The following is a 22,685-nucleotide window of genomic DNA, read 5'->3' as shown; positions in this document are numbered from 1 at the left end:
CAATAACCACTCACCCTAACTCTAACCCTAACCCTAACACGAACCCTCACCCTTAACCAAAATTTCACCCGAACCATAACCCTAAACCTACCCTAACTTCATTCAAACACTAACCCTAACCAAAAGTAACACTAACACTAAACCTCATCCTAACTCTAAACCTAACCCTAACAATGACCCGATCCTGAACCCTAACCCTAAAACTAAAAAAAACTAAACGTAACACTAAATCTCCCCCAACCCTGACCCTAACCCTAATCCTAACCATAAACCTAACCCAAACCCGAACCTTAACCCTAACCCTGACCCTAACTCTAACCCTACTCTTAACCCTAAAACTTTCCCTACAAACTCAGCTGAAATGGAAACCTAGCACTAACTCTCACCCTAATATCTAAACCTAACCCCAACCCTTAACCTAACCCTGTCACTAACCTAAACCTAGCCCTAAAGCTAACCATGACTTAACCCTAACACTTACCCTAACCCTAACTCTAAACCTAACCTTCACCCTAAACTTAATCCTAACCTTAACCCTGACCCTAACCCTAACCCCTAACCCTAACACTAAGATCAACCCACACCCTTAACTTAAACTTCACCCTGACCCTAACCCTAAACCAAACACTAACACTAACCCTAAACCTAACCGTAAACCTGACCCTAAATTAATCCAAACACCTAACCCTAACCCTAAGACTAAACCTAACCATAAAAAAGTTTTTTTAACCTAACCCTAACCTTAAGCCAAACACCAAACCCTAACCCTAACCCTCATCCTTAACCTAAACTTCACCCTAAACCTAAGCCTAAGCATGACCCTAAAACTAAACCTAACCCTAAACTATCCCCTAACTCTAGCCCTAAGCCTAAACCTAACCCTAATTCTAACCCTAACCGTAACACCCTAAAACGTCAGCTGAACTGTAAACATAACACTAACTATCACACGAACACCTAACACTTTCCCTAACCCTAACCCTATTCCTCATCCTAGCCCTAACCCAGACCTAAACCTAACACTTACTCTAACCCTAATCTTTACTCTAACCTTAACTCTACCCTAACCCTAACCCTAAACCTAACAATAGCTCTAAACCTGACCCTAACCCTAACCCTAATCCCTAGCGCTAACTCTAACTCTAAACCTAACCCTACCCCTAACCGACCCCTACCCTTTACCGTAAACCTAGCCTTATGCCTAACCTTACCACTACCCTAACCCTAACCCTATACCTAACCCTAACACTGACCTTAACCCTACTCTGACCTTAACCCTACTCTATCCTTAACCCTAACCCTGACTATTAACTGAAACTTCACCCTAACCCTAAGCCTAACTCTAACTCTAACCGTAAGCATAACAATTATCCTAAACCCTCACTTTAACTGTAAACCTAACCCTAACCCTTAACCGTATCCCCAACCCTAAACCTAACGCTATCCCCAAACTTATCCCTAACCCTAATATGTACAGTAACCCTAATATTAACCCTAAACTTAACCCTACCATAACCATACACCTAACCCTAACACCCTAAACCTAACGTCTAAAAAAAACTATCTGTAATCCTAACCGTTATCCTAACCCTCACCCTTATGCCAAACTTCACACTAACCCTAAACCTAACCTAACGCTAACCCTAAACATAACGCCTGACCCTAACCCGAACCCTAAAACGAACCTTAACAGTAACCGGAACACAAACCCAAACTCTAGCCCTAACCATGAAAATAACCCTAACCCTTTCCTAAACTTCATCCAAACCCTAACCCTAACCTTAACTGTAAACCTACACCTAACCCAAAACAGAACCTTAAACCTAACTCTAACAAGAATGCTAGTTCATCTGTAACCCTAAACCTAAGCCTTACAATAGCCCTGAAACTGAGCCTAAACTGATTCCTAATCCTAACCCTAGACCTAATCCTAACCCTAACCCTAAATAGAACACTCACTCTAACAAAACCTGAACGTAAACCTAAATCTTACCCTACGCCTAACCCTAATCCTAACCCTAAACATAACCCTAACTCTACCCCTAATCATAACACTTACCCTAAGCCCTCACCTTAACTGTAAAACTAACCGTAACCCTCACCCTAACCCCTAATCATATCCCATAACCCTAACCCTAATGCTATCCCTAACCCTAACCCTAACACTACCCTGAAAGCCCTGATCCCAAAAGATAACCCTAACCCTAACCCAAAACCGAACCCCTAACACCAAAGCCTAACACAAACCTTAACCCTAACACTCACAGTAACCCTAAAGCTCATCATAAACCTAACCCTAACGCTAACCCTAAAGCAAACCTAACCATGACCAGAACCACAATGCCTAACGGGAATCCTCAACCAAACCCTAACCCTAAACTACACCTCTAACCCCTAACACTTTACCAGAACCATAATCCTAACCCTACCCAAACCTAACCCTAAAACTAAACCTCACCAAAACCAAAACGCCTAACACAAACCCTAACCCTAAGCGTAACACTAAACTTAACCCTAGCCTAAAATCTAACCCTAAACCTAAAACGAAACAGAACCCGTAAACTTAACCCTAACCCTAAACATAACCTTAACACTAACCTGAAAACTAACCCAAACCTTAGCCATAACCCTAACCCTAACCCTCAACCTATCTTAAAATTCACCCTATCCCTAATCTAAAGTTAATTCTAACTTTAACCCTAACCCTCGCCCTAAACCTAACTCTAACCTTAACCTTGGCCCACCTGTAACCCTAAAACTAACCCTTACAATAACTCTGACCCTAACCCTCGCCCTAAACCTAATCCTAATCTTAACCCTGACCATTACCCTAACCTAACCTTAACCCTAACTTTAACCCTACCATAAACTCAAACCTAACCCTAACCCCTAAGACTAATTCTAACCCTAAACCTAAACCGAACCCTCACCCTTAACCAAAATTTCACCCTACCCATAACCGGAACCATGACGCTAACTCTAACTCTACCCCTAATCCTAACCCTGTGATTGACCCTACACCCTCAGCTTAACTGGAAACCTAGCAATAACCCACACACTAACATCTAAACCTAAAGCCTACCCTTAACCTAACCCTATCTCTAACCTTAACCTAGCTCTAAACCTAACCATGACTTAACCCTAACACTTACCCTAACCCTAAAACTAACCTTAACCCTAAAACTAATTCTAACCTTAACCCTAACCCTAACCCCTAACACTAACCCTAAGCTCAACCCTCACCCTTAACTTAAACGTCACTCTAACCCTAACCCTAAACCGAACCCTAAACCTAAAGCTAAACCTAAACCTGACCCTAACATTAACCCGAACAGCAAAACCAAACCCTAACACTAACACTAACCCTAACCCTAAATCGAAGCCTAACCTGATCCTAACCTTAACCCAAACACCTAACTCTAATATTTCCACTAACCCTAATCTTAACCTTAACCCTAAACCTAAGCCTAACCCTAAAACAAAAGCTAACCTTAAACTATCCCCTAACTCTAGCCCTAACCCTAAACCTAAAACTAATCCTAACCCTAACCCTGACCCTAACCCTTACGCGAACCCTAAACTTAACACTAACCTTACCTCTACTCTAACACTAACCCTAACAATGACTCTAAACCTGACCCTAACCCTAACCCTAAACCCTAGCACTAACTCTAAATTTAAACCTAAAACTAACCCTAACCAAGCCCTACTCTTTACCGTAAACCTAGCCTTAACCCTAACCTTACTCCTACCCTAACCCTAACACTAATCCTAATCCTAACTCTAACCTTTACCCTAACCCTTACCCTAAGCCTCACTATTAACTGAAAATTCACCCTAACTCTAACCCCAACCATAACACTTACCCTAAACCCGCACCTTAACTGTAAACCTAACCCTAACCCCTAACCGTATCCCCAACCCTAAACCTAACGCTATCCCTAAACTTATCCCTAACCCTAAACCAAACACGAACGGTAACCCTAATCTAGCACTAACCCTAACATTAACCCTAAACTTAACCCCAGCCTAACCATAAACCATACCCTAACACCATAAACCTAACCTCTGACACTAAGTATAATCCTCACCGTAATCCTAACCCTTATCTTAACCCTCACCCTGAACCTAAACTTCTCTCTGACCCTAAACCAAAACCTAACACTAACCCTAAACGTAAGTCCTAACCCTAACCTGAACACTAAAACTAACCTTAACACTAACCTGAACACAAACCCAAACTCTAGACCTAAACCTAAGAATAACCCTCACCCCATCGTAAACTTCATCCAAACCCTAAGCCTAACCTTACCCTAAAGCTAAACCTAAAACAAACCCTAACCTTAAACCAAACACTAACCATAACGCTACTCCACCTGTAACCCTAAAACTAAGCCTTCTATTAGCCCTGAACCTAACCTTAGACCTAATCCTAATCCTAACCGTAGACCTATCCTAACCCTAAACCTAACTCTAACCTTGATCCTAAATAGAACACTAACACTAACTCTAACTCTAAACCTGAACCTAAATCTTACCCTACACCTAACCCTAAACCTAAAACTAACCCTAATACTTAGCCTAAACCAAACCTTAACTCTAAACCTAACAATAACCACTCACCCTAACTCTAACCCTAACCCTAACACGAACCCTCACCCTTAACCAAAATTTCACCCGAACCATAACCCTAAACCTACCCTAACTTCATTCAAACACTAACCCTAACCAAAAGTAACACTAACACTAAACCTCATCCTAACTCTAAACCTAACCCTAACAATGACCCGATCCTGAACCCTAACCCTAAAACTAAAAAAAACTAAACGTAACACTAAATCTCCCCCAACCCTGACCCTAACCCTAATCCTAACCATAAACCTAACCCAAACCCGAACCTTAACCCTAACCCTGACCCTAACTCTAACCCTACTCTTAACCCTAAAACTTTCCCTACAAACTCAGCTGAAATGGAAACCTAGCACTAACTCTCACCCTAATATCTAAACCTAACCCCAACCCTTAACCTAACCCTGTCACTAACCTAAACCTAGCCCTAAAGCTAACCATGACTTAACCCTAACACTTACCCTAACCCTAACTCTAAACCTAACCTTCACCCTAAACTTAATCCTAACCTTAACCCTGACCCTAACCCTAACCCCTAACCCTAACACTAAGATCAACCCACACCCTTAACTTAAACTTCACCCTGACCCTAACCCTAAACCAAACACTAACACTAACCCTAAACCTAACCGTAAACCTGACCCTAAATTAATCCAAACACCTAACCCTAACCCTAAGACTAAACCTAACCATAAAAAAGTTTTTTTAACCTAACCCTAACCTTAAGCCAAACACCAAACCCTAACCCTAACCCTCATCCTTAACCTAAACTTCACCCTAAACCTAAGCCTAAGCATGACCCTAAAACTAAACCTAACCCTAAACTATCCCCTAACTCTAGCCCTAAGCCTAAACCTAACCCTAATTCTAACCCTAACCGTAACACCCTAAAACGTCAGCTTAACTGTAAACATAACACTAACAATCACACGAACACCTAACACTTTCCCTAACCCTAACCCTATTCCTCATCCTAGCCCTAACCCAGACCTAAACCTAACACTTACTCTAACCCTAATCTTTACTCTAACCTTAACTCTACCCTAACCCTAACCCTAAACCTAACAATAGCTCTAAACCTGACCCTAACCCTAACCCTAATCCCTAGCGCTAACTCTAACTCTAAACCTAACCCTACCCCTAACCGACCCCTACCCTTTACCGTAAACCTAGCCTTATGCCTAACCTTACCACTACCCTAACCCTAACCCTATACCTAACCCTAACACTGACCTTAACCCTACTCTGACCTTAACCCTACTCTATCCTTAACCCTAACCCTGACTATTAACTGAAACTTCACCCTAACCCTAAGCCTAACTCTAACTCTAACCGTAAGCATAACAATTATCCTAAACCCTCACTTTAACTGTAAACCTAACCCTAACCCTTAACCGTATCCCCAACCCTAAACCTAACGCTATCCCCAAACTTATCCCTAACCCTAATATGTACAGTAACCCTAATATTAACCCTAAACTTAACCCTACCATAACCATACACCTAACCCTAACACCCTAAACCTAACGTCTAAAAAAAACTATCTGTAATCCTAACCGTTATCCTAACCCTCACCCTTATCCCAAACTTCACACTAACCCTAAACCTAACCTAACGCTAACCCTAAACATAACGCCTGACCCTAACCCGAACCCTAAAACGAACCTTAACAGTAACCGGAACACAAACCCAAACTCTAGCCCTAACCATGAAAATAACCCTAACCCTTTCCTAAACTTCATCCAAACCCTAACCCTAACCTTAACTGTAAACCTACACCTAACCCAAAACAGAACCTTAAACCTAACTCTAACAAGAATGCTAGTTCATCTGTAACCCTAAACCTAAGCCTTACAATAGCCCTGAAACTGAGCCTAAACTGATTCCTAATCCTAACCCTAGACCTAATCCTAACCCTAACCCTAAATAGAACACTCACTCTAACAAAACCTGAACGTAAACCTAAATCTTACCCTACGCCTAACCCTAATCCTAACCCTAAACATAACCCTAACTCTACCCCTAATCATAACACTTACCCTAAGCCCTCACCTTAACTGTAAAACTAACCGTAACCCTCACCCTAACCCCTAATCATATCCCATAACCCTAACCCTAATGCTATCCCTAACCCTAACCCTAACACTACCCTGAAAGCCCTGATCCCAAAAGATAACCCTAACCCTAACCCAAAACCGAACCCCTAACACCAAAGCCTAACACAAACCTTAACCCTAACACTCACAGTAACCCTAAAGCTCATCATAAACCTAACCCTAACGCTAACCCTAAAGCAAACCTAACCATGACCAGAACCACAATGCCTAACGGGAATCCTCAACCAAACCCTAACCCTAAACTACACCTCTAACCCCTAACACTTTACCAGAACCATAATCCTAACCCTACCCAAACCTAACCCTAAAACTAAACCTCACCAAAACCAAAACGCCTAACACAAACCCTAACCCTAAGCGTAACACTAAACTTAACCCTAGCCTAAAATCTAACCCTAAACCTAAAACGAAACAGAACCCGTAAACTTAACCCTAACCCTAAACATAACCTTAACACTAACCTGAAAACTAACCCAAACCTTAGCCATAACCCTAACCCTAACCCTCAACCTATCTTAAAATTCACCCTATCCCTAATCTAAAGTTAATTCTAACTTTAACCCTAACCCTCGCCCTAAACCTAACTCTAACCTTAACCTTGGCCCACCTGTAACCCTAAAACTAACCCTTACAATAACTCTGACCCTAACCCTCGCCCTAAACCTAATCCTAATCTTAACCCTGACCATTACCCTAACCTAACCTTAACCCTAACTTTAACCCTACCATAAACTCAAACCTAACCCTAACCCCTAAGACTAATTCTAACCCTAAACCTAAACCGAACCCTCACCCTTAACCAAAATTTCACCCTACCCATAACCGGAACCATGACGCTAACTCTAACTCTAACCCTAATCCTAACACTGTGATTGACCCTACACCCTCAGCTTAACTGGAAACCTAGCAATAACCCACACACTAACATCTAAACCTAAAGCCTACCCTTAACCTAACCCTATCTCTAACCTTAACCTAGCTCTAAACCTAACCATGACTTAACCCTAACACTTACCCTAACCCTAAAACTAACCTTAACCCTAAAACTAATTCTAACCTTAACCCTAACCCTAACCCCTAACACTAACCCTAAGCTCAACCCTCACCCTTAACTTAAACGTCACTCTAACCCTAACCCTAAACCGAACCCTAAACCTAAAGCTAAACCTAAACCTGACCCTAACATTAACCCGAACAGCAAAACCAAACCCTAACACTAACACTAACCCTAACCCTAAATCGAAGCCTAACCTGATCCTAACCTTAACCCAAACACCTAACTCTAATATTTCCACTAACCCTAATCTTAACCTTAACCCTAAACCTAAGCCTAACCCTAAAACAAAAGCTAACCTTAAACTATCCCCTAACTCTAGCCCTAACCCTAAACCTAAAACTAATCCTAACCCTAACCCTGACCCTAACCCTTACGCGAACCCTAAACTTAACACTAACCTTACCTCTACTCTAACACTAACCCTAACAATGACTCTAAACCTGACCCTAACCCTAACCCTAAACCCTAGCACTAACTCTAAATTTAAACCTAAAACTAACCCTAACCAAGCCCTACTCTTTACCGTAAACCTAGCCTTAACCCTAACCTTACTCCTACCCTAACCCTAACACTAATCCTAATCCTAACTCTAACCTTTACCCTAACCCTTACCCTAAGCCTCACTATTAACTGAAAATTCACCCTAACTCTAACCCCAACCATAACACTTACCCTAAACCCGCACCTTAACTGTAAACCTAACCCTAACCCCTAACCGTATCCCCAACCCTAAACCTAACGCTATCCCTAAACTTATCCCTAACCCTAAACCAAACACGAACGGTAACCCTAATCTAGCACTAACCCTAACATTAACCCTAAACTTAACCCCAGCCTAACCATAAACCATACCCTAACACCATAAACCTAACCTCTGACACTAAGTATAATCCTCACCGTAATCCTAACCCTTATCTTAACCCTCACCCTGAACCTAAACTTCTCTCTGACCCTAAACCAAAACCTAACACTAACCCTAAACGTAAGTCCTAACCCTAACCTGAACACTAAAACTAACCTTAACACTAACCTGAACACAAACCCAAACTCTAGACCTAAACCTAAGAATAACCCTCACCCCATCGTAAACTTCATCCAAACCCTAAGCCTAACCTTACCCTAAAGCTAAACCTAAAACAAACCCTAACCTTAAACCAAACACTAACCATAACGCTACTCCACCTGTAACCCTAAAACTAAGCCTTCTATTAGCCCTGAACCTAACCTTAGACCTAATCCTAATCCTAACCGTAGACCTATCCTAACCCTAAACCTAACTCTAACCTTGATCCTAAATAGAACACTAACACTAACTCTAACTCTAAACCTGAACCTAAATCTTACCCTACACCTAACCCTAAACCTAAAACTAACCCTAATACTTAGCCTAAACCAAACCTTAACTCTAAACCTAACAATAACCACTCACCCTAACTCTAACCCTAACCCTAACACGAACCCTCACCCTTAACCAAAATTTCACCCGAACCATAACCCTAAACCTACCCTAACTTCATTCAAACACTAACCCTAACCAAAAGTAACACTAACACTAAACCTCATCCTAACTCTAAACCTAACCCTAACAATGACCCGATCCTGAACCCTAACCCTAAAACTAAAAAAACCTAAACGTAACACTAAATCTCCCCCAACCCTGACCCTAACCCTAATCCTAACCATAAACCTAACCCAAACCCGAACCTTAACCCTAACCCTGACCCTAACTCTAACCCTACTCTTAACCCTAAAACTTTCCCTACAAACTCAGCTGAAATGGAAACCTAGCACTAACTCTCACCCTAATATCTAAACCTAACCCCAACCCTTAACCTAACCCTGTCACTAACCTAAACCTAGCCCTAAAGCTAACCATGACTTAACCCTAACACTTACCCTAACCCTAACTCTAAACCTAACCTTCACCCTAAACTTAATCCTAACCTTAACCCTGACCCTAACCCTAACCCCTAACCCTAACACTAAGATCAACCCACACCCTTAACTTAAACTTCACCCTGACCCTAACCCTAAACCAAACACTAACACTAACCCTAAACCTAACCGTAAACCTGACCCTAAATTAATCCAAACACCTAACCCTAACCCTAAGACTAAACCTAACCATAAAAAAGTTTTTTTAACCTAACCCTAACCTTAAGCCAAACACCAAACCCTAACCCTAACCCTCATCCTTAACCTAAACTTCACCCTAAACCTAAGCCTAAGCATGACCCTAAAACTAAACCTAACCCTAAACTATCCCCTAACTCTAGCCCTAAGCCTAAACCTAACCCTAATTCTAACCCTAACCGTAACACCCTAAAACGTCAGCTGAACTGTAAACATAACACTAACTATCACACGAACACCTAACACTTTCCCTAACCCTAACCCTATTCCTCATCCTAGCCCTAACCCAGACCTAAACCTAACACTTACTCTAACCCTAATCTTTACTCTAACCTTAACTCTACCCTAACCCTAAACCTAAACCTAACAATAGCTCTAAACCTGACCCTAACCCTAACCCTAATCCCTAGCGCTAACTCTAACTCTAAACCTAACCCTACCCCTAACCGACCCCTACCCTTTACCGTAAACCTAGCCTTATGCCTAACCTTACCACTACCCTAACCCTAACCCTATACCTAACCCTAACACTGACCTTAACCCTACTCTGACCTTAACCCTACTCTATCCTTAACCCTAACCCTGACTATTAACTGAAACTTCACCCTAACCCTAAGCCTAACTCTAACTCTAACCGTAAGCATAACAATTATCCTAAACCCTCACTTTAACTGTAAACCTAACCCTAACCCTTAACCGTATCCCCAACCCTAAACCTAACGCTATCCCCAAACTTATCCCTAACCCTAATATGTACAGTAACCCTAATATTAACCCTAAACTTAACCCTACCATAACCATACACCTAACCCTAACACCCTAAACCTAACGTCTAAAAAAAACTATCTGTAATCCTAACCGTTATCCTAACCCTCACCCTTATCCCAAACTTCACACTAACCCTAAACCTAACCTAACGCTAACCCTAAACATAACGCCTGACCCTAACCCGAACCCTAAAACGAACCTTAACAGTAACCGGAACACAAACCCAAACTCTAGCCCTAACCATGAAAATAACCCTAACCCTTTCCTAAACTTCATCCAAACCCTAACCCTAACCTTAACTGTAAACCTACACCTAACCCAAAACAGAACCTTAAACCTAACTCTAACAAGAATGCTAGTTCATCTGTAACCCTAAACCTAAGCCTTACAATAGCCCTGAAACTGAGCCTAAACTGATTCCTAATCCTAACCCTAGACCTAATCCTAACCCTAACCCTAAATAGAACACTCACTCTAACAAAACCTGAACGTAAACCTAAATCTTACCCTACGCCTAACCCTAATCCTAACCCTAAACATAACCCTAACTCTACCCCTAATCATAACACTTACCCTAAGCCCTCACCTTAACTGTAAAACTAACCGTAACCCTCACCCTAACCCCTAATCATATCCCATAACCCTAACCCTAATGCTATCCCTAACCCTAACCCTAACACTACCCTGAAAGCCCTGATCCCAAAAGATAACCCTAACCCTAACCCAAAACCGAACCCCTAACACCAAAGCCTAACACAAACCTTAACCCTAACACTCACAGTAACCCTAAAGCTCATCATAAACCTAACCCTAACGCTAACCCTAAAGCAAACCTAACCATGACCAGAACCACAATGCCTAACGGGAATCCTCAACCAAACCCTAACCCTAAACTACACCTCTAACCCCTAACACTTTACCAGAACCATAATCCTAACCCTACCCAAACCTAACCCTAAAACTAAACCTCACCAAAACCAAAACGCCTAACACAAACCCTAACCCTAAGCGTAACACTAAACTTAACCCTAGCCTAAAATCTAACCCTAAACCTAAAACGAAACAGAACCCGTAAACTTAACCCTAACCCTAAACATAACCTTAACACTAACCTGAAAACTAACCCAAACCTTAGCCATAACCCTAACCCTAACCCTCAACCTATCTTAAAATTCACCCTATCCCTAATCTAAAGTTAATTCTAACTTTAACCCTAACCCTCGCCCTAAACCTAACTCTAACCTTAACCTTGGCCCACCTGTAACCCTAAAACTAACCCTTACAATAACTCTGACCCTAACCCTCGCCCTAAACCTAATCCTAATCTTAACCCTGACCATTACCCTAACCTAACCTTAACCCTAACTTTAACCCTACCATAAACTCAAACCTAACCCTAACCCCTAAGACTAATTCTAACCCTAAACCTAAACCGAACCCTCACCCTTAACCAAAATTTCACCCTACCCATAACCGGAACCATGACGCTAACTCTAACTCTAACCCTAATCCTAACACTGTGATTGACCCTACACCCTCAGCTTAACTGGAAACCTAGCAATAACCCACACACTAACATCTAAACCTAAAGCCTACCCTTAACCTAACCCTATCTCTAACCTTAACCTAGCTCTAAACCTAACCATGACTTAACCCTAACACTTACCCTAACCCTAAAACTAACCTTAACCCTAAAACTAATTCTAACCTTAACCCTAACCCTAACCCCTAACACTAACCCTAAGCTCAACCCTCACCCTTAACTTAAACGTCACTCTAACCCTAACCCTAAACCGAACCCTAAACCTAAAGCTAAACCTAAACCTGACCCTAACATTAACCCGAACAGCAAAACCAAACCCTAACACTAACACTAACCCTAACCCTAAATCGAAGCCTAACCTGATCCTAACCTTAACCCAAACACCTAACTCTAATATTTCCACTAACCCTAATCTTAACCTTAACCCTAAACCTAAGCCTAACCCTAAAACAAAAGCTAACCTTAAACTATCCCCTAACTCTAGCCCTAACCCTAAACCTAAAACTAATCCTAACCCTAACCCTGACCCTAACCCTTACGCGAACCCTAAACTTAACACTAACCTTACCTCTACTCTAACACTAACCCTAACAATGACTCTAAACCTGACCCTAACCCTAACCCTAAACCCTAGCACTAACTCTAAATTTAAACCTAAAACTAACCCTAACCAAGCCCTACTCTTTACCGTAAACCTAGCCTTAACCCTAACCTTACTCCTACCCTAACCCTAACACTAATCCTAATCCTAACTCTAACCTTTACCCTAACCCTTACCCTAAGCCTCACTATTAACTGAAAATTCACCCTAACTCTAACCCCAACCATAACACTTACCCTAAACCCGCACCTTAACTGTAAACCTAACCCTAACCCCTAACCGTATCCCCAACCCTAAACCTAACGCTATCCCTAAACTTATCCCTAACCCTAAACCAAACACGAACGGTAACCCTAATCTAGCACTAACCCTAACATTAACCCTAAACTTAACCCCAGCCTAACCATAAACCATACCCTAACACCATAAACCTAACCTCTGACACTAAGTATAATCCTCACCGTAATCCTAACCCTTATCTTAACCCTCACCCTGAACCTAAACTTCTCTCTGACCCTAAACCAAAACCTAACACTAACCCTAAACGTAAGTCCTAACCCTAACCTGAACACTAAAACTAACCTTAACACTAACCTGAACACAAACCCAAACTCTAGACCTAAACCTAAGAATAACCCTCACCCCATCGTAAACTTCATCCAAACCCTAAGCCTAACCTTACCCTAAAGCTAAACCTAAAACAAACCCTAACCTTAAACCAAACACTAACCATAACGCTACTCCACCTGTAACCCTAAAACTAAGCCTTCTATTAGCCCTGAACCTAACCTTAGACCTAATCCTAATCCTAACCGTAGACCTATCCTAACCCTAAACCTAACTCTAACCTTGATCCTAAATAGAACACTAACACTAACTCTAACTCTAAACCTGAACCTAAATCTTACCCTACACCTAACCCTAAACCTAAAACTAACCCTAATACTTAGCCTAAACCAAACCTTAACTCTAAACCTAACAATAACCACTCACCCTAACTCTAACCCTAACCCTAACACGAACCCTCACCCTTAACCAAAATTTCACCCGAACCATAACCCTAAACCTACCCTAACTTCATTCAAACACTAACCCTAACCAAAAGTAACACTAACACTAAACCTCATCCTAACTCTAAACCTAACCCTAACAATGACCCGATCCTGAACCCTAACCCTAAAACTAAAAAAACCTAAACGTAACACTAAATCTCCCCCAACCCTGACCCTAACCCTAATCCTAACCATAAACCTAACCCAAACCCGAACCTTAACCCTAACCCTGACCCTAACTCTAACCCTACTCTTAACCCTAAAACTTTCCCTACAAACTCAGCTGAAATGGAAACCTAGCACTAACTCTCACCCTAATATCTAAACCTAACCCCAACCCTTAACCTAACCCTGTCACTAACCTAAACCTAGCCCTAAAGCTAACCATGACTTAACCCTAACACTTACCCTAACCCTAACTCTAAACCTAACCTTCACCCTAAACTTAATCCTAACCTTAACCCTGACCCTAACCCTAACCCCTAACCCTAACACTAAGATCAACCCACACCCTTAACTTAAACTTCACCCTGACCCTAACCCTAAACCAAACACTAACACTAACCCTAAACCTAACCGTAAACCTGACCCTAAATTAATCCAAACACCTAACCCTAACCCTAAGACTAAACCTAACCATAAAAAAGTTTTTTTAACCTAACCCTAACCTTAAGCCAAACACCAAACCCTAACCCTAACCCTCATCCTTAACCTAAACTTCACCCTAAACCTAAGCCTAAGCATGACCCTAAAACTAAACCTAACCCTAAACTATCCCCTAACTCTAGCCCTAAGCCTAAACCTAACCCTAATTCTAACCCTAACCGTAACACCCTAAAACGTCAGCTGAACTGTAAACATAACACTAACTATCACACGAACACCTAACACTTTCCCTAACCCTAACCCTATTCCTCATCCTAGCCCTAACCCAGACCTAAACCTAACACTTACTCTAACCCTAATCTTTACTCTAACCTTAACTCTACCCTAACCCTAACCCTAAACCTAACAATAGCTCTAAACCTGACCCTAACCCTAACCCTAATCCCTAGCGCTAACTCTAACTCTAAACCTAACCCTACCCCTAACCGACCCCTACCCTTTACCGTAAACCTAGCCTTATGCCTAACCTTACCACTACCCTAACCCTAACCCTATACCTAACCCTAACACTGACCTTAACCCTACTCTGACCTTAACCCTACTCTATCCTTAACCCTAACCCTGACTATTAACTGAAACTTCACCCTAACCCTAAGCCTAACTCTAACTCTAACCGTAAGCATAACAATTATCCTAAACCCTCACTTTAACTGTAAACCTAACCCTAACCCTTAACCGTATCCCCAACCCTAAACCTAACGCTATCCCCAAACTTATCCCTAACCCTAATATGTACAGTAACCCTAATATTAACCCTAAACTTAACCCTACCATAACCATACACCTAACCCTAACACCCTAAACCTAACGTCTAAAAAAAACTATCTGTAATCCTAACCGTTATCCTAACCCTCACCCTTATCCCAAACTTCACACTAACCCTAAACCTAACCTAACGCTAACCCTAAACATAACGCCTGACCCTAACCCGAACCCTAAAACGAACCTTAACAGTAACCGGAACACAAACCCAAACTCTAGCCCTAACCATGAAAATAACCCTAACCCTTTCCTAAACTTCATCCAAACCCTAACCCTAACCTTAACTGTAAACCTACACCTAACCCAAAACAGAACCTTAAACCTAACTCTAACAAGAATGCTAGTTCATCTGTAACCCTAAACCTAAGCCTTACAATAGCCCTGAAACTGAGCCTAAACTGATTCCTAATCCTAACCCTAGACCTAATCCTAACCCTAACCCTAAATAGAACACTCACTCTAACAAAACCTGAACGTAAACCTAAATCTTACCCTACGCCTAACCCTAATCCTAACCCTAAACATAACCCTAACTCTACCCCTAATCATAACACTTACCCTAAGCCCTCACCTTAACTGTAAAACTAACCGTAACCCTCACCCTAACCCCTAATCATATCCCATAACCCTAACCCTAATGCTATCCCTAACCCTAACCCTAACACTACCCTGAAAGCCCTGATCCCAAAAGATAACCCTAACCCTAACCCAAAACCGAACCCCTAACACCAAAGCCTAACACAAACCTTAACCCTAACACTCACAGTAACCCTAAAGCTCATCATAAACCTAACCCTAACGCTAACCCTAAAGCAAACCTAACCATGACCAGAACCACAATGCCTAACGGGAATCCTCAACCAAACCCTAACCCTAAACTACACCTCTAACCCCTAACACTTTACCAGAACCATAATCCTAACCCTACCCAAACCTAACCCTAAAACTAAACCTCACCAAAACCAAAACGCCTAACACAAACCCTAACCCTAAGCGTAACACTAAACTTAACCCTAGCCTAAAATCTAACCCTAAACCTAAAACGAAACAGAACCCGTAAACTTAACCCTAACCCTAAACATAACCTTAACACTAACCTGAAAACTAACCCAAACCTTAGCCATAACCCTAACCCTAACCCTCAACCTATCTTAAAATTCACCCTATCCCTAATCTAAAGTTAATTCTAACTTTAACCCTAACCCTCGCCCTAAACCTAACTCTAACCTTAACCTTGGCCCACCTGTAACCCTAAAACTAACCCTTACAATAACTCTGACCCTAACCCTCGCCCTAAACCTAATCCTAATCTTAACCCTGACCATTACCCTAACCTAACCTTAACCCTAACTTTAACCCTACCATAAACTCAAACCTAACCCTAACCCCTAAGACTAATTCTAACCCTAAACCTAAACCGAACCCTCACCCTTAACCAAAATTTCACCCTACCCATAACCGGAACCATGACGCTAACTCTAACTCTAACCCTAATCCTAACACTGTGATTGACCCTACACCCTCAGCTTAACTGGAAACCTAGCAATAACCCACACACTAACATCTAAACCTAAAGCCTACCCTTAACCTAACCCTATCTCTAACCTTAACCTAGCTCTAAACCTAACCATGACTTAACCCTAACACTTACCCTAACCCTAAAACTAACCTTAACCCTAAAACTAATTCTAACCTTAACCCTAACCCTAACCCCTAACACTAACCCTAAGCTCAACCCTCACCCTTAACTTAAACGTCACTCTAACCCTAACCCTAAACCGAACCCTAAACCTAAAGCTAAACCTAAACCTGACCCTAACATTAACCCGAACAGCAAAACCAAACCCTAACACTAACACTAACCCTAACCCTAAATCGAAGCCTAACCTGATCCTAACCTTAACCCAAACACCTAACTCTAATATTTCCACTAACCCTAATCTTAACCTTAACCCTAAACCTAAGCCTAACCCTAAAACAAAAGCTAACCTTAAACTATCCCCTAACTCTAGCCCTAACCCTAAACCTAAAACTAATCCTAACCCTAACCCTGACCCTAACCCTTACGCGAACCCTAAACTTAACACTAACCTTACCTCTACTCTAACACTAACCCTAACAATGACTCTAAACCTGACCCTAACCCTAACCCTAAACCCTAGCACTAACTCTAAATTTAAACCTAAAACTAACCCTAACCAAGCCCTACTCTTTACCGTAAACCTAGCCTTAACCCTAACCTTACTCCTACCCTAACCCTAACACTAATCCTAATCCTAACTCTAACCTTTACCCTAACCCTTACCCTAAGCCTCACTATTAACTGAAAATTCACCCTAACTCTAACCCCAACCATAACACTTACCCTAAACCCGCACCTTAACTGTAAACCTAACCCTAACCCCTAACCGTATCCCCAACCCTAAACCTAACGCTATCCCTAAACTTATCCCTAACCCTAAACCAAACACGAACGGTAACCCTAATCTAGCACTAACCCTAACATTAACCCTAAACTTAACCCCAGCCTAACCATAAACCATACCCTAACACCATAAACCTAACCTCTGACACTAAGTATAATCCTCACCGTAATCCTAACCCTTATCTTAACCCTCACCCTGAACCTAAACTTCTCTCTGACCCTAAACCAAAACCTAACACTAACCCTAAACGTAAGTCCTAACCCTAACCTGAACACTAAAACTAACCTTAACACTAACCTGAACACAAACCCAAACTCTAGACCTAAACCTAAGAATAACCCTCACCCCATCGTAAACTTCATCCAAACCCTAAGCCTAACCTTACCCTAAAGCTAAACCTAAAACAAACCCTAACCTTAAACCAAACACTAACCATAACGCTACTCCACCTGTAACCCTAAAACTAAGCCTTATATTAGCCCTGAACCTAACCTTAGACCTAATCCTAATCCTAACCGTAGACCTATCCTAACCCTAAACCTAACTCTAACCTTGATCCTAAATAGAACACTAACACTAACTCTAACTCTAAACCTGAACCTAAATCTTACCCTACACCTAACCCTAAACCTAAAACTAACCCTAATACTTAGCCTAAACCAAACCTTAACTCTAAACCTAACAATAACCACTCACCCTAACTCTAACCCTAACCCTAACACGAACCCTCACCCTTAACCAAAATTTCACCCGAACCATAACCCTAAACCTACCCTAACTTCATTCAAACACTAACCCTAACCAAAAGTAACACTAACACTAAACCTCATCCTAACTCTAAACCTAACCCTAACAATGACCCGATCCTGAACCCTAACCCTAAAACTAAAAAAACCTAAACGTAACACTAAATCTCCCCCAACCCTGACCCTAACCCTAATCCTAACCATAAACCTAACCCAAACCCGAACCTTAACCCTAACCCTGACCCTAACTCTAACCCTACTCTTAACCCTAAAACTTTCCCTACAAACTCAGCTGAAATGGAAACCTAGCACTAACTCTCACCCTAATATCTAAACCTAACCCCAACCCTTAACCTAACCCTGTCACTAACCTAAACCTAGCCCTAAAGCTAACCATGACTTAACCCTAACACTTACCCTAACCCTAACTCTAAACCTAACCTTCACCCTAAACTTAATCCTAACCTTAACCCTGACCCTAACCCTAACCCCTAACCCTAACACTAAGATCAACCCACACCCTTAACTTAAACTTCACCCTGACCCTAACCCTAAACCAAACACTAACACTAACCCTAAACCTAACCGTAAACCTGACCCTAAATTAATCCAAACACCTAACCCTAACCCTAAGACTAAACCTAACCATAAAAAAGTTTTTTTAACCTAACCCTAACCTTAAGCCAAACACCAAACCCTAACCCTAACCCTCATCCTTAACCTAAACTTCACCCTAAACCTAAGCCTAAGCATGACCCTAAAACTAAACCTAACCCTAAACTATCCCCTAACTCTAGCCCTAAGCCTAAACCTAACCCTAATTCTAACCCTAACCGTAACACCCTAAAACGTCAGCTGAACTGTAAACATAACACTAACTATCACACGAACACCTAACACTTTCCCTAACCCTAACCCTATTCCTCATCCTAGCCCTAACCCAGACCTAAACCTAACACTTACTCTAACCCTAATCTTTACTCTAACCTTAACTCTACCCTAACCCTAAACCTAAACCTAACAATAGCTCTAAACCTGACCCTAACCCTAACCCTAATCCCTAGCGCTAACTCTAACTCTAAACCTAACCCTACCCCTAACCGACCCCTACCCTTTACCGTAAACCTAGCCTTATGCCTAACCTTACCACTACCCTAACCCTAACCCTATACCTAACCCTAACACTGACCTTAACCCTACTCTGACCTTAACCCTACTCTATCCTTAACCCTAACCCTGACTATTAACTGAAACTTCACCCTAACCCTAAGCCTAACTCTAACTCTAATCGTAAGCATAACAATTATCCTAAACCCTCACTTTAACTGTAAACCTAACCCTAACCCTTAACCGTATCCCCAACCCTAAACCTAACGCTATCCCCAAACCTATCCCTAACCCTAATATGTACAGTAACCCTAATATTAACCCTAAACTTAACCCTACCATAACCATACACCTAACCCTAACACCCTAAACCTAACGTCTAAAACTATCTGTAATCCTAACCTTTATCCTAACCCTCACCCTTATCCTAAACTTCACACTAACCCTAAACCTAACCTAACGCTAACCCTAAACATAACGCCTGACCCTAACCCGAACCCTAAAACGAACCTTAACAGTAACCGGAACACAAACCCAAACTCTAGCCCTAACCATGAAAATAACCCTAACCCTTTCCTAAACTTCATCCAAACCCTAACCCTAACCTTAACTGTAAACCTACACCTAACCCAAAACAGAACCTTAAACCTAACTCTAACAAGAATGCTAGTTCATCTGTAACCCTAAACCTAAGCCTTACAATAGCCCTGAAACTGAGCCTAAACTGAATCCTAATCCTAACCCTAGACCTAATCCTAACCCTAACCCTAAATAGACCACTCACTCTAACAAAACCTGAACGTAAACCTAAATCTTACCCTACGCCTAACCCTAATCCTAACCCTAAACATAACCCTAACTCTACCCCTAATCATAACACTTACCCTAAGCCCTCACCTTAACTGTAAAACTAACCGTAACCCTCACCCTAACCCCTAATCATATCCCATAACCCTAACCCTAATGCTATCCCTAACCCTAACCCTAACACTACCCTGAAAGCCCTGATCCCAAAAGATAACCCTAACCCTAACCCAAAACCGAACCCCTAACACCAAAGCCTAACACAAACCTTAACCCTAACACTCACACTAACCCTAAAGCTCATCATAAACCTAACCCTAACGCTAACCCTAAAGCAAACCTAACCATGACCAGAACCACAATGCCTAACGGGAATCCTCAACCAAACCCTAACCCTAAACTACACCTCTAACCCCTAACACTTTACCAGAACCATAATCCTAACCCTACCCAAACCTAACCCTAAAACTAAACCTCACCAAAACCAAAACGCCTAACACAAACCCTAACCCTAAGCGTAACACTAAACTTAACCCTAGCCTAAAATCTAACCCTAAACCTAAAACGAAACAGAACCCGTAAACTTAACCCTAACCCTAAACATAACCTTAACACTAACCTGAAAACTAACCCAAACCTTAGCCATAACCCTAACCCTAACCCTCAACCTATCTTAAAATTCACCCTATCCCTAATCTAAAGTTAATGCTAACTTTAACCCTAACCCTCGCCCTAAACCTAACTCTAACCTTAACCTTGGCCCACCTGTAACCCTAAAACTAACCCTTACAATAACTCTGACCCTAACCCTCGCCCTAAACCTAATCCTAATCTTAACCCTGACCATTACCCTAACCTAACCTTAATCCTAACTTTAACCCTACCATAAACTCAAACCTAACCCTAACCCCTAAGCCTAACTCTAACCCTAACCCTAAACCGAACCCTCACCCTTAACCAAAATTTCACCCTACCCATAACCGGAACCATGACGCTAACTCTAACTCTAACCCTAATCCTAACCCTGTGATTGACCCTACACCCTCAGCTTAACTGGAAACCTAGCAATAACCCACACACTAACATCTAAACCTAAAGCCTACCCTTAACCTAACCCTATCTCTAACCTTAACCTAGCCCTAAACCTAACCATGACTTAACCCTAACACTTACCCTAACCCTAAAACTAACCTTAACCCTAAAACTAATTCTAACCTTAACCCTAACCCTAACCCCTAACACTAACCCTAAGCTCAACCCTCACCCTTAACTTAAACGTCACTCTAACCCTAACCCTAAACCGAACCCTAAACCTAAAGCTAAACCTAAACCTGACCCTAACATTAACCCGAACAGCAAAACCAAACCCTAACACTAACACTAACCCTAACCCTAAATCGAAGCCTAACCTGATCCTAACCTTAACCCAAACACCTAACTCTAATATTTCCACTAACCCTAATCTTAACCTTAACCCTAAACCTAAGCCTAACCCTAAAACAAAAGCTAACCTTAAACTATCCCCTAACTCTAGCCCTAACCCTAAACCTAAAACTAATCCTAACCCTAACCCTGACCCTAACCCTTACGCGAACCCTAAACTTAACACTAACCTTACCTCTACTCTAACACTAACCCTAACAATGACTCTAAACCTGACCCTAACCCTAACCCTAAACCCTAGCACTAACTCTAAATTTAAACCTAAAACTAACCCTAACCAAGCCCTACTCTTTACCGTAAACCTAGCCTTAACCCTAACCTTACTCCTACCCTAACCCTAACACTAATCCTAATCCTAACTCTAACCTTTACCCTAACCCTTACCCTAAGCCTCACTATTAACTGAAAATTCACCCTAACTCTAACCCCAACCATAACACTTACCCTAAACCCGCACCTTAACTGTAAACCTAACCCTAACCCCTAACCGTATCCCCAACCCTAAACCTAACGCTATCCCTAAACTTATCCCTAACCCTAAACCAAACACGAACGGTAACCCTAATCTAGCACTAACCCTAACATTAACCCTAAACTTAACCCCAGCCTAACCATAAACCATACCCTAACACCATAAACCTAACCTCTGACACTAAGTATAATCCTCACCGTAATCCTAACCCTTATCTTAACCCTCACCCTGAACCTAAACTTCTCTCTGACCCTAAACCAAAACCTAACACTAACCCTAAACGTAAGTCCTAACCCTAACCTGAACACTAAAACTAACCTTAACACTAACCTGAACACAAACCCAAACTCTAGACCTAA

This window comes from Elephas maximus, chromosome 23 (genome assembly GCF_024166365.1).
Source record: "Elephas maximus indicus isolate mEleMax1 chromosome 23, mEleMax1 primary haplotype, whole genome shotgun sequence".
NCBI lineage: Eukaryota > Metazoa > Chordata > Mammalia > Proboscidea > Elephantidae > Elephas > Elephas maximus.
The sequence above is the reverse complement of the archived record's forward strand: the minus strand, read 5'-3'. Positions refer to the sequence as shown.